Here is a 15,087-nt window from a genome sequence, read left to right as displayed (position 1 = left end):
AAATTGTCACGTGTGTTTGTGTCTGTAGGAACAAGGTCAGTGGATATTGATCCGTAATTTACCGGACAGTCAACGATGTGTATCCAACGGTGGTAGCTACAGTATAGTAGAAAATTATTCGTGTAGACTATTTTTTTCGCTAATCTGTCCTTTCTCTCAACCAGAAAATAAACAAATCGTAAAATTTCCCGCGATACCAACGGTATACCCTCTCCTGCAGAGAATGAACAACTCCAGTAGGTTATTTTAAAATAACAAGAAAAAATTTCTGCAAGTATATATACGTACTGAGCTGACAGAATAAGTGTCATACTCTTTGCAGTCACAAACATAGTGCAGAGCTAATTAGGGAAGCGAATCTTTCAAGGTCTTTCCGGCTTCTATCACTAGCCATTTGCTAATGAAAACAGCACCCAATTATATATATATATACTGTATATATGAGAATATCACTTAATACGATTGGACGTCTTTTAAATCAATTACAGATAAGCATCGCTAGATTTAGAAATAACTAAACATTAGTTTCAATTCAACCACGATATAATGATTTCGTGAGTAAGGGATTAGACCAATCAATTTGGTAACAGTCAATGTTTATCCAGTAAGACTAACCATTATTGAATTCCGTTTGGTGAGTGATAAGATCAAATCGAACAAACCCATTAAACTCTTATTAAATATAAATTATCTATGCGGTCTGAACTTACGAGAATATTACAACAAATATCTAAGACGTGCATGTTTTTTAAGGTGGAAGATATATATTACACAATTTTGTACAATGTTGTTCCAGTTTCTTCCCTTTGTAAACCAACGGATTCGAAGTCTTTGAGTCAGCAACGCTCACTAAATATAGGCGTGTGCATCACATAAACACCAGATGGGATGACACACAAGTTCAGTAAGTTGATGGTGGAATATCAATATCATTTTCTCCTTTCTTTTCCAATAGCCCAAAGCTGAATTTTTATGATGATGATGATGTTGAATTACCTTTGGTAAAATTCCTACAAACACTAAATACAAGTGAAGCATTTGTTTTTATAATTTATAAAAAGAATTTTTTTTTTTTTTTAAAGGAAAAAGAGGGAAAGAGAAGGAGGATCCTTCGGGGTTTACGTGTAGGTTAGTTGTTGGCAGACTGCTGTTTCTAAGGGACGCACGCCTCCGCATTCCTTCGGAAAATGAGTCGAATATTAATCGATTTAAATAATCTTTTCTAAATAAATTAAAATTTTACCGATAACTCTATTAAATTCAGACAATTAAATTTAATAGATAAAATTGCATTTCTGAACCATACTATAACTCAAAATTTACTAGCTATATAAATTTAACTGTTACATATAATATTAAATTTAATTATAAATAAATTTTTAAACGAAATTTTATGGAAAAAATTTATTTTAAAATATTTGTTTACTTTTAATTAATAAACTACTTTTTAACTATTAAACATTTTAATTTACAGTCCTTTAGGAACAGTAAGTTATCATCTCATGGATTACTTTATATATAGACAGTTTTAAAAAATTATTACAAATTGTTATTAAAAAATTATAATAATGGTTATAGTAGGATATTATAGTAATTCACTGTTTTTTAAAAAATTAAAATTTAAAAAGTTATTTGTAATTAGATATAATATTTATATATTAGATCAACAATTATGGTTTGCTATTTATTATACTAAAATTTTTCATTCTTTAAATTATTATGTAAATAAATTTTAACGAAATTTTAAACAGCAGAAAAATTAAATAAATGCAATCAAGTATAAAATTTATGATAAATTATTACAGAAAGAAATAAACAGAAAATATATTTTCTTTTCCTATTATTTTCTTACAATTTGGCAAATAATCTCAAAAATCAGATTGAATAAAATCATTATTTAAATATACAACATTTTCTATTTACAAATTGTAAAATTATGTATTTATTATAATATTTATAATATATATATTAAATTATTATTCAAATAGTATATAATATTATATTGTATATCATTCATAAATTGTAAAATTACAATCAATATTTAAAGAATGATTTTATTCAATCTTATATTTGAGAATTTTTTGACAACATGTGAGAAAATAATGGAAAAAGAAAATATACTGTATTTATTCCTTTTTGTAATAATTTATCATGAATTTTATTCTTGGTTGCATTTGATTACTTTTTTAAACTGTTTAATATCTTGTTAAAATTTATTAATATATTAATTTCAAAAATAAAGAAGTTTAATATAATTAACAACAAACAATAATTGTTAATCTTTCTGAATGATTTTAGAAAGTTAGAATTATTTCAATATGACAAAAATCTATAACAGTTTCTTTTTGACAACTGCTGTTGTTGAGTTGGGACAATCAGTTATAAGTTAGAAGAGCATGGATTTGATTCATGTGACAAGATGGTTTTCCCCTCCCTTCCTAGTAGTCTCTGGTATCTAACCTTGGTCAGGGTAAAAGTTAGAATGGCTACTGACCAGGCCACCTTTTCTTTTCAACTAAAATCAATGAAACACCTGCAGTGGCTCAGTTCCAAAATATTTTATTTAGAAAAGAACATTTTATAAACAATCAAAAATTGTTTGATTATGAAATGACATTTATAAAAACTGCTATATTTTAATAATTCTTTTTTTTAATTAAAAAATAATAATTCATGAATTATGAAAATTGTAAATTGATTTTTATCAATTGTTTAAACAAAATTTTACTTTTGATTGTTTAAGTTAATAATAAAATTTATATTTTATTACACTAATAATAGATAAATTTAAATTTATAAATTTTACTATTTTTAGATTAATAAAATAACCATTCAATTAAAGTGTTATTGATAAAAATTATTCATAATTAATGTGAAGCAAAGCAAATTATAAAAATTATTGTAATTATTTTTAATAATAATAATAATGTCAGCTTATATTTTCAATGTACAGTATTCTCTTATTAATCATGAATAAATCACTTTTCAAATTAAATTCAATACTAAATTAGAAAGTACTAAATATAATTAATATTAAATAATACCTTGTCAAAGCAGTGCCTAAATATTATATAATGCTTGTGCATTGCAAATAATGAATTCGAATATCAGTTTGAACGCTCAATTTATATAAATAATAATATATTTAAATGAATTATAAAGATTTATATAAAAACATATTTATATCTTTTAATGAGTACTGTCTTTTACTTTAGATTTACTATTAAATTATAAGCATATTGTATACATATTTTGTAATAAAATAAATGTATCTTTATGTTATTTATATTGAACAATGTTTTTAATTCTCTAATAATTAAGATACTGAAAACATTTTTAATAAAATTTAAATGACATTTTAAATACATATAAGTTTACAATATTTCAAATAAACCTTATTTATAGGAAATTTCTGATACAAAATAAATTAATAAATCATAAATTCAAACTTCTGGATTATCATGCTACATTTACAGCAGCTTTTAATTAATTGAAACATGGAATTTGGTCTTCCTTTAGGACAAATTCCATATTTTAATTAAAAATATTATATAATTCATTGATATCATTATAATTTATAATTTATTATTGATAACATTATATCTAATTAATTTAAAAACCACATTTTTATTAATTAAAAATTAGTATATTTTCAAGCAAATTTTGGCTTATATAAGCCAAATTTCATATTTGCCTGAAAATCCAATAGCTGCTTGAAAATTAATAAATTACTCACTATTTGTCTATATTTATTACAATAAAATAATATTAAACTTATTAAGGTTTAATTATTAAACATTAAACTTTTTTCTTTTAAAATAGATTTTTTACTTTATTCAAAAAACTTTTAATGATTAATCAGTATTTTTAGTAATTGCATTTGCTGAATATTTTTCTAGTTTCATTTTTAAAATGTATCAAAGTTAATTTGTCTTATTCTCTATTATGATTTTTCTCAGAATTTCACAGTTGGTCAAGTTTCTTCACCTTGAATATGTAAAATTTTTTTGCTAAAGACAATGGATCATTTCTTAAATTTTAACACTACACATACAACTTGAATTAAATATCAATAGTTTACAATCCTATCTAACATTTTCTTCCAATCACTCAAATACATAAATGGTTTGAAATTATATATATTTAATTTTATTAGAGTGATTATATAATTTTATAAACAGTTTATATTATGATATTCTCATCAAGTATAGATCTATCATTTTTCAAAAATCAATTTTTCAACAACAAAAATAACTTTCATATTGGTCAAGTCATTGTTCTAATTACATTCCATGCCTAATTTTAGAATATTGTTTAAGCAAAGCCATATTCTTGTTTTAAAGTACTTTTTAACCAAAATTTAATATGTATTGATTACTCACAATATTTTTAATAAATAACTATCATCAGTTTAATTCTTATATTTTAAGCTACTTTTTTCCAATATATAAAATAATATAGTTATTATACCTGTACAGATTATATTGCATAACTGTAATATAGTAGAAATTTTATAATTAGTTTCTATGAAAATTTTCAACATTTTCTTAGACAAAAAAATAAATTTGATAAATTTCTATAAATAAACAAAAATTATTTATTATTTTATAATATTAATATTATTTTATATAAAATTATTTATATATCAGTATATAATATTTAAGATTTACATTTAAAGAAAAACACAAATTTGAAAACAATTTATATCCAGTTATGTAGTCAATGTCAAGAGCTATATATATTTTTTAAATACAGTATATATAGCTAATTGTACAATTATAATTTGTACTATACAATTGTAATTTTAGAATAATTTTATTAAATTTAACACACTTATTAAATATAATATCTAATTTTTTCTTTCAAACAAATAAAATTTAGTTTTTATTTTAAATAATAAATTAGCCTTAAAATAAAGTTTATTTTGAATTAATATTACATGCAAGTCATTTCTGTGCTATATCATCATGAAAAACTGTTTTAAAAACTTAACATTTTTACACTAGCAATCGTTAAATAAAATTATATATAATTTTTTAAATAAATTACTAAAATATTCAAACTTATCAAAGAAATTTCATTTGCAAATATATATACGAATATACTGTAATCATTTCAATAACATATATTCTAATCTTAAATGAAATTTATAATTATACTTAATAATAACATCTTAATGCAAGTCATTTTAGAATTTTTAATATATAAAACTAGTATTTATAAATATATAAAATTTCCATCAATAAAAATTTGAATTTAGTACTTTTAAAATAACCCAAATTTTAAGTGGCTAGTTTGCATTAAATGCATTACTGAAACATAAGAATAAAATATTCACTTACATATTTACTTCAATACAGTGATTTAATATTTGAACATTTACAGTGAGCTTTTTCTTTTTAAACTTAAGAGATATATGGGAATGAAAATATCAGAGTATCTTATTTCATTTTACTCACTGTTCTCTTTAAAGTGAAAGCAATATTCAGAATCACATTTCAAATTGAAAATGAATTGTAAGTCATTTTATACTAAAGATAAATAGATATTTTATTTCATTCAAGTAAAATATTAATAGTTTTATATTTGTAATAAATGACATTCTTTCTACTAACAAATCCTTTAAAATATACAATAAGAAATACATAAATTGAAATGTAAACAAACCTGTAAACTTCTGGAATATTTCAGATTACACTAAGAATAATTTTTAATTACCTAACAGAATTTGGGTTGCATTAAGGTCTATTAATTTAAAATTTGCCTTAATATAGCCTGAAATAAACTATAAGTTTTAGGTTTATGTTTGACATAAATTTGGTTTTTTGGTATATAATATGAAAATTTTAACATTGATACATTAATAAAATAATTTAGATAAATCATCAAACATATTCATATTCTAATATACAAATGATCTGATCCTTTTCAAAATGCTTTTTATACAAATCTTTAACTGTTTACTGAGCTATTGAATTTAACACAATGTAATATTTTAAACTCAGTAGCTCAATTTTCATTAAATAAAACTATATCCATATTATTTTTATTTTATTATACTACTTTTCTGTGACTTATTACAAAATGTCTCCCTTTCTAAGTTCTACAATTTCTTAAAAAAATAATATAGCTCTATAAGATCTCAGATGGATCCCAAAATATTTGGCTTTCTCACTAGTTGAAGAAAAGTGATCTTAGGATACTTGTGGTTATTAAAGGTTAGATTATTATTTACACAAACATTTCTGGAAACTTTTTGCAACGCTACTTTGATGAATCATATTAGATATGAACTTGTCACCTTATCTAGTAGAATACACCACAATTAAGTTCTTCGAAGTTTTTTTAATATTTTTCTAATGATTATTATTATTAAAAACTATAATAATACAGTAATACATGTGTATATAATCTCACAAAAATTTTAAATAAACTATAAACTTTTATATTTTATGTTAAACTGAATGGTATCTAATTATATATATATATATAATTAGATGTTAATTATACCTATTGCAATACACTATAATTGTTTACACTTACAGATTCAAAATGTTATTAGCAACTTAATTTTAAATAAATCAATTTTGATTTTTATCCTACATAAAAATAAATTAAATTTTTCATATTTAATTTGTTCTGTACATAAAAATGATTGTAATAATTTTTAATTACAATGATTTTTTATTAAAAGAATAACAACTGAGATTCATTATTAATAATTTTATTCCTTCAGATATAAAAATTATTAATAATTATTATTACAAAAAAGCTAAATTAAATAAATTTCTAAATTTTATTAATGAAATATATATGAGTACATGTATTCGTTGTTTATTTTGTACTTTATCAAAATAATTATTTTTTACATTAAATTCTAAGCTAACTTACAAAAATTTATTGATTTTTAAAAAATCAATGAATATAAAAGAAACTTTGCAATGATTTGAGGAAAATAATGAACAATCAAATACTTATCTATGAAATTTTAACATTTATTTATCTTTTCATTTATTTGTATATAGACCGATTTACTTTTATTAAATTTATCATAGTTTTAAAATTTTAATTATTGTAACAAAATGTCTAGAATCTCTAACACTATATAATTTGAATTAAATTACTTAACAAATTAAAATTAACAATTATATGATTAAAAATTTAAATGATCTTAGACATGACATTTTGTCAACTTAGCTGCTCATTTCATTATTAATAAGTCTTTCAAAGAATAATATTCAAAAATTGGATCATTTCACTATAAATATGCTAATTTGCAATAATTAAAACGAATAGTAATATAAATTAATGCGAATTTATTCCACTCAAACTAATTTGATACATAAACATAACCTATACAATAACTAACTATACCTGTTATTTATAGTATAAATTCATTTCTAATACACAAATTAGTTTATAGAAATATATATGGAGAGAAAAAACTTAACACACAAAATTTATAAATAGTACCATTAGCTTTTTCATATTCAATAGTCTAGATAATATACTCTTATTTAATTTCAAATTAAATATATATTAATACTTTAACAAACTAGAAAATTAATTATATTATTATAGAATTAAAATTAATTATATATATTAACTAAATAAAAAACAATTTAAAATTATCTTTCATATTAAGTTTTATTAAAAACACTTAAAATATTAATTGAGGAGTGTATAATAAATAACTCTGGCTTTTTTTAATGCATCTTATTTATCATTTATAAAGTCAAATTACTATTTACAAGGAAGAAGTTCTGAATTTGGTGATTAGAAAAAGTTAGAAAATTATACATGTGATTATTATATAATTTTGAAAATTTAAATTTTTTTTTTCTAAAAAAAACAAAAAAGACACAAGTTTTATGTAAAGCAATTTTACAATTTGTTGCTTAAAGACATGTACACAAGTGTAATGTTTACATAACATATTTATCCAGCCTAAATAATATTGACAACTTACTAATTAAACAAATCCAAGAATTATAGAACTTATGATAAGTAAATCAGCAAACAGAAGAATATTTCATGGGCAAACAATTGATTTATTGCATTTTTTCCCTATCTGATCGGTAGCTTTAATATTAGAAACTGTCAATTGAAGCAGACAGCTCTAGACGAGGCCAGCTGAAGTCAACAACCGTTCGCTTATAACCAATTCCGGACTAACCGCTTAACACTAAACTTTAAACAGTTTTCATACAACAGCATTAACGCTACAACTAAACTGGTAAATATGATACGTTACCTTTCAATCTTTTCTTCCTTTACCAGTTTTTCCTTATCGTTTTACTCGACCGATTCACCCTTCTATCCGTCGTCTCCCATCCAAAATGGCGGTCTCGTGACGTCACGATCGTCAATGATGTCATTGAGGCTCATTACGTCACTAGATGGAATCGGCACGTGCTCCAACTGTCTAAAAATCTTGGAAAAGTGATGAGGATCATCCTTAATCGTCGTTACGTTCCAGTTTTTTCCCTCCTTTATAGAGTCGTGTGAAGAATCGGATAAATCTATCGAGAACGTTTTTATTCTTTTCTTTAAGCACATGTTTAACATCTGATACCTAAGCATTGATACTAACAAAACTCTCTCTCTCTACAGGAACCAGACCAAATATGGAAACTACTTCATAAAGCGTTAACGCGTTCTAACCGCAAAATATTTTAATACGACCGCGTTAAATTATCGATTAAGCAATATTCTAAACGTATAACATTTTTTAGAATATCGAATAAATTACTTTAAAAAAAGCATTTTAATCTCATAATTTTTTCCACCCCTGTCAATATTATATATTTTTTTTATATTTTTTTTATGATTCCCTTCTGAACTGATTATCGTAAAAATATCATAAACAGTAGTATCAAGGATACAATCCTATCATAAATAATTTTTTTTTCTTCAGTTTATTTGATCGGAAACAGATTCTGGTATACATTTTTATCATACAACATTACCATAATTGGAGTGTAAATTATGTGAAAAATTCCAATGTTATCAGAGTTTTGTAAATGCTAAACATGAATCTGTGATATAAATATAATAATTTTTGCTTTAAAATTTACTTTTTTAAAATATGTTTTTAAAAATTTAAATGTATAATATATACTTTGGTGTCATTGCCATGAACCCACACATTATTATGGATTGCCAGCTCCTCCCAAATCTGTTAAAATATCTAAAAAGAGTCACGTATTAAATCGCTCATAATACGTGACTATCATTAATAATTAAGAATAATTTTATAAATTGATCGCTTAAAGTAAATAAAAATTATATAATAAAATGTAAAAATTACGATCGATATCTATATATATTTTTTTTGGCAGTGTATCGAATTAAAAATGAATAAATCTACAGGAGGAATTTCTGCTTTATAATAATAATAAAAATAAAGCTGAATCGATTGACACAGCTGAAAAATGAATAAAAAACAATGAAGAGTAATGATTATGCAAACGAGATATTCATAAGAGTAATGTGTTTTAGAATAAACTATATAAAAATATTTTAAAGTTAATATATATATGTTTCAAAGTAGAGTAATGTGTTTATGGATAAGTTTAAAAAATTATTTAAAATAAATGATTACTTGCAAATCAGTAGCCTAAAGAAATTCTAACAATATTTGAAACAAAACATTCTATGATGTATAAAATGTATATACTGTGTAATAAATGTATATACTGTGTATATATATTTGGATGTGTGTGTTTTTTACTATAGTTTCTTTGAAATTGTATAAATGTCAATCCACATTCTCTCTCCTTGTATTGATCTTTCTACTGTCATTTGATTTGAAGAAAAAAATTTTCTCAAATCAAAATGTTTTGTCTAAATTTTTTACTATATTTTTAAAAAATAAATAAATAAGTACCATTTTATGTCAGACATTCTGGTTTCAATTTCATAAAGTTAAATAATATATATAATTATTGTTGTTAAACTTTAAGTTTTAATCAGAAATAAATTCATCTGACACTTATATAACGATTAAATAGAATTATTTTATTTTATTTTATTTTATTTTATTTTATTTTATTTTATTTTATTTTAGATTTGTGAAGTGTTGTTTATTATTAGAAACTTATGAAAATATTTACTTCTCAATCATTCAACTGTTTATCTTATAAATTTAAAAAGAAAATATAAAAATATAAAAGACGAAAACATATTTATTAACAATATTTTAGTTCAAAATAAAATTTTATTTTGTATTTAATTAATAATGATTTTTTTAAATGAAAAATCTAAATATTTAACAGAATTATTAAAGACAAATAATTATTTAACTTTTCTAAATTTTAATTCCTAAGGATTAAATATATTTATTTTAAATTAAGATACATTGTAAGGTTAAACTGGCTTGAAATAGCTGTCAATTAAACTTGAAGTTTTAAAACATTGCCTATAAACAGACATAAATCATTTAAAATGATAGGTGCAATAGCCTATCTACAATGATAACATCTTATTTAATATTATAAATCGGTAGTTAGTTAAATCGCTCTAACAATATTCTTTACGAATGAACTATTTAAAATTACATTTAAAAATAATTTTATAAAATGCACAGCCAAACAACAAACATAATTACAAAATAAATAAGTTATTAATTAATTAAACAAAATATTCAGCTCTTTCTAAAACAATTTAAGTTGTTATTAAATATAATTTATTATTATTAATATAAATAAAGAAATTTAAATTATATTTTAAAATTATTTTTTTAAAGTAAAAAATATCTAAAAAACATATTTTAGCTTGTAATTCCTGCCAATAAAATTGATTTTAAATTTATAAAAGACTTAAACTGTAGTAAAAATGTAAGCTTGTAAGATTTATGATTTTAGTATTTGAAGTGGTAAAATTTTAATTAAAAAAAATCTGAATTAAAAAAAAAGTAATAAATAAGTTAAATTCATCAGAAATAAAATCTCCTAATTAGTTTTTTTAATAGAAAACTCAAATGCGTTAATAAAACAATTTTTTAAAATTTCTGCTTCACAACACAAGCCATAAATTTAAACAAGTTTAAATTTTATTTTTCAAATTCTTATATAATTTATGATCAGTGAAGAAAGGTTTGAAGTTATAAGCTCGAATACATTTTAAAATTTTGTTTAAAATATTAGTTTTGTTCCTCTTTTTTTATATTTAGAATAAAATTGCAGATATTTTGCTTGCGATAAGCTTTTTTCCGTTTATTTTTAACAAATTCAAAAAGGTAGCAAAATTAGTTTTGTGTTTTTTTTTTAATAATTTATTTGTAAATTAATAAAGTTTAATGTAAGTTTTAAAGTTAGGGGTGATTCTGGGGAATCTAGGGAACTATAGCCCCCTTCTGATTCAACTGATGATTTATGATAATAACTGTTTGAAATAAAATTCGAACATAAAAATAAGAATTATCACTTAAATTATTCGTAAAATATATTCGTAAAATATTCTTGTATATCCGAATAGCACAAAATATTTTCAAAATATAAATTCTTCAAGTACTAGGTTCAAATCACTAGTTTTGACTACTTTTATGCAAATTTTGCACCATTCATTCTAAATGCTCTTTCCAGGCACGTTGTAAATTACTTTAGACCGAATTCTCTTTACAATCAGTTTATACTGGTGTGGTATGAGATAGTTCTAACAGCATAACAGTCATTGTGAGATAAATATTAAATAAAAAATCCACAAATACTTACTTTGACCAGTTATGATCATACAGATGATTATTTTTGACCATAATAAACAATGAATAAAAAATAAAAGGAATAAAAATCATCCATTGAAGATTTATTTATAATTCTTATTAATGTCGTAACACAATCAGTTGAAAAATTAAGTAGCTAAAACTGTTATCTGATATAATTATTATATATATAGGTAAACCTCGATATAACTTCTTTCTAAATAGCGCATTCTTGCAAACAGAACTTCCCTGTAAAAATATCAAATTCTTCAGTATTTGTAAATTACGAAAAGTACAGAACAGTACGATTTTGTATTACAAACGTTGTGTATATTTTGCAAACTTGCTCATTCATACTTCGTCATAAGCTGATTTCTCCATATAATTCTTATTTGAGATCCTTCGATTTAGTGCCAATTTTCAGATACGAACTAATGGTGGCGCTAAATCGAAGTTTGACTATATGTGTGACCCTCTTAAAAATGTTACTGGAGCTACACTCTGATATAAATATAAATCTACTAAAATTTTAATAAAAATTAATACAGAAAACAGTCGCTTTTCATTTGTTTTCAGTCCCAGAAACTATTTCATTTTAATTTTTATTAATACCCTGTATAAAAATCATCCATTGAAGATTTATTAAGTACTGCATAGTACAGTACATGAATTTGTTAAAGCTACTTATAACTTATTAACAATTACTTCTGTTACACACATTTCAAGAAAACAACATTATCCTGATAGCATTCATGCCCTATTGTTAATGCTATTCAGTAATATATTTCTCAAAAGATTAACTTGTTAATTAAGTTCTGATAATAAATTGACTTTTAACATTTATAAATTTAAATGTTAACGGTTTCCAAACACATTGTAAATTTATAAATGTTATCAATAGTTATTATGCACTTATAAATACTTAATAAACACATTTCTAATGCTAAAGATTGATTTATTATTGCACTTATAAACAATTAACAATTATATTTGTAATCGTTAAAAATAGATTTACTGTATTTATTAGAAATATAATTATTTAATAATTAACTTAATATACAGTGTATTAAAAGTTAATTTCCAGATATTATTGATGAGTGCATAAACTGTATGCTGTATATAACTAGGGTTATCGGAAGCTTGGTATGGGCCCGGGATTAGAGCGGGCCTCTTTTACCCATTAGCGAGCCCCTTTCGCCTTTTTTTTTCTTTTTTTGAATTTTTTGAATAATTGAAATAGGTAGAATGTTTCTTTATTAATACAGAGCAATCTTATTGATTTTACTTTTTGTTAATGAAAATAATATTAATTTATAAGTGTAGAAACCATTACGAGGTCTAAATTTTTTTCGAGTCTATAGAAAAATCCCCAATTTTCCTTCTGTATGGCACTGTAGACCCTATATAACTAAAAATATATAAGAATTAAGCTTGTTATTTATACTGTAAATTATATATATATAAATGTATTTATAACTGTATATATAACTTATTTTAAAATAAATTAATAAATAAAATAAAATTTCTATTTAAAATTATATTTATTTGAATATTTAAATTATGTCAAAATAATTATTTTAAATAAATAAATAATTACTTTAAAGACCAATTCAGCATATTTTTAGATATTAAAATATAAATTTTATGCAGGAATTTTTACATTTACAAAGTTTCATTCTATGTAATTATTGCTAGTATAAGATGATATATTTCTCTACATATTAAAAAATCCATTTTTTTAAAATAAATAACGAAATTTTACAGTAAAAAAAAACGAAAAAGTTAATATTTTGGAATATATTTTCAAGCCGTGTACATGTGCAATAAAAATAATATGCAACTACGTCGACTTACAGTTACGAAATGATCGATATCAATGACTAAAGAGAGAAGTAGAACAATAACTTCTTTATACTGAATATTATTTTAGACACATTGAAAATATCTTTTCGACTAATATAAAATTTTAATCTGAATATATCTTTTAATAATTATAATCTGAAGAAAGTAACTTATATTTTTTTCAAATTAAAATAGATTTAATATGAATAAAAATAAATTTTACTTAGTTAATAAACAAAATCTTGTATGTTGTGTAGTTTATTTCATAGTGTAACATTATCAAAGTTTAATTTTGAAGAGTTTTAATTGATAAATCATAAAATATACGTCTTTTTTTTATATTTTGGTTGTTAAAAAGTCGTTCGAGTTGGATCAAGTCATGTAAACTTTACAAGTTAAACCTACACGCTATGACGTAAGGAAGGAAAGTACTTTACAGTTTTTCCTGAAAAATCGATGATAAAAAGTATATTAAACTTTATTATAACCTTTATATGTTACAGTAATAAGCAAAATTAAAAAACATTATGTTCAAATAAATAAATGTTCGCTGATATCAATAATAATGACATTTATCTAACTACCATTTACAAGTTATGCACCGACGTCGAAAGAAGTTTTAACGACTTTTCTTTTTGTTCATTAATTACTAATTTAATATAATAAATTACATAGTCGTGTATAATTTTTAATTAAAATATAGAGCAAAACTTGTATCATAATGTCATAAGTATGTCATAAGTACATTTGTTATGGGTGAAGTTTAGTTTACTATATAAATGTTGATGCACTGGTTTCCAGGAATGATTCTATAATAGAGTCTATCTAATGGAAGTTAATAATAGAGTATGTTAATATAAATTGTTGCATATAGTATACTTGATGGCAGAATAGTACATAATAATGTGATATTACATCGCAATTTCCTTGAGTGAGCTAATGCCAAGACTATGAATTATCCAACGCAACAGTAGTTGTAAATAACGAAACATTTTTCAGAATTTTTTATGGTTTAAACGTTAGAAAAAAAACACTTACACAAGAAAGAATAGATTTAAAATTTAATTTATGAAAATTGTGAAATTATAGTAATTAAAGTTATTTTTATAAAAATCTGTAAACACGAAAATTTTAAATAAATTACAAGTAATGGGGTGATAACGCGAAAGAAAGCACGAACTTGTTAAATTATTCAACTTCACATACATCATGTCGTATTTATGATACTTATAAAAAAGAAGAAGAAAAGTAAAAGAAAGAAAAAAGTAAAGAAAAAAGTGAATTTTGTATTGTTACACAAATTCATTAGAGTTAAAATAATGTAATCTCTTATGCATCATTTAACCAAAATAAAAAGCTTATTACTAGAATGTCTTCAGTAAAGTTTTTTTTCCTAAAAACATATGAAAATCTTGTTTGTATCACAAAGAATGTCTTATTCAAATTATATCTTTACACTCATATTTTCTACATGTAACAGTTGAAATTCTGCTTTCTCTTTTGGTTTTAAAATGCATAGAATCGCATTCCTGCTTGTTTTACAT

General features: G+C 22.5%; 1 protein-coding gene across 3 annotated transcripts in view; it reads right to left on the bottom strand.

Moving 5' to 3' along the window:
* Positions 1-15,087, bottom strand: part of LOC136985179 (talin-2-like) — a 164,144-nt gene that overhangs the window by 134,380 nt on the left and 14,677 nt on the right. For 2 of the 3 annotated variants that reach the window (XM_067282385.1, XM_067282390.1), the window contains exon 1: positions 8,255-8,374. The exons of the other annotated variant lie outside the window; for it this stretch is intronic. The gene's annotated coding sequence lies outside the window, so the exon portion shown is untranslated. Of the gene's footprint in view, positions 1-8,254; positions 8,375-15,087 lie in introns of those variants that run through there. 3 annotated transcript variants of the gene reach the window in all.

Source organism: Centruroides vittatus, unplaced genomic scaffold, assembly GCF_030686945.1.
Source record: "Centruroides vittatus isolate TY-2023 unplaced genomic scaffold, ASM3068694v2 contig_955, whole genome shotgun sequence".
In the NCBI taxonomy this organism is placed as follows: domain Eukaryota; kingdom Metazoa; phylum Arthropoda; class Arachnida; order Scorpiones; family Buthidae; genus Centruroides; species Centruroides vittatus.
This window is presented reverse-complemented; position numbering and strand designations above follow the sequence as displayed.